Genomic DNA, 347 nt, shown 5'->3' on the forward strand with positions numbered 1-347 from the left:
ACACACACACACACACACACACACACACACACACACACACACACACACACACACACACACATACATATATAAGCAACTACAGCGTGGTAGGTGTTTATAAGCCATTTAAAACACAAAAACCGTTAGATACACTTAAACATTTAAGTTTAATTTGCCAAAATATTTTCGGCGCTTTGAGAGCACGACCTGTTCACTGACAAAATTCCGATGCAGCACGAATTTTGTGTTCTAAATGGCTTATAAACACCTTCCACGATGTAATTGTTTTCGTTCCAGCACACGATCTCAGATCAGGTCACTTGCTATGCAAGTACATCTCAATAATATATATATATATATATATATAT

The sequence above is a fragment of the Octopus bimaculoides genome, chromosome 13 (assembly GCF_001194135.2).
Source record: "Octopus bimaculoides isolate UCB-OBI-ISO-001 chromosome 13, ASM119413v2, whole genome shotgun sequence".
Taxonomy (NCBI): domain Eukaryota; kingdom Metazoa; phylum Mollusca; class Cephalopoda; order Octopoda; family Octopodidae; genus Octopus; species Octopus bimaculoides.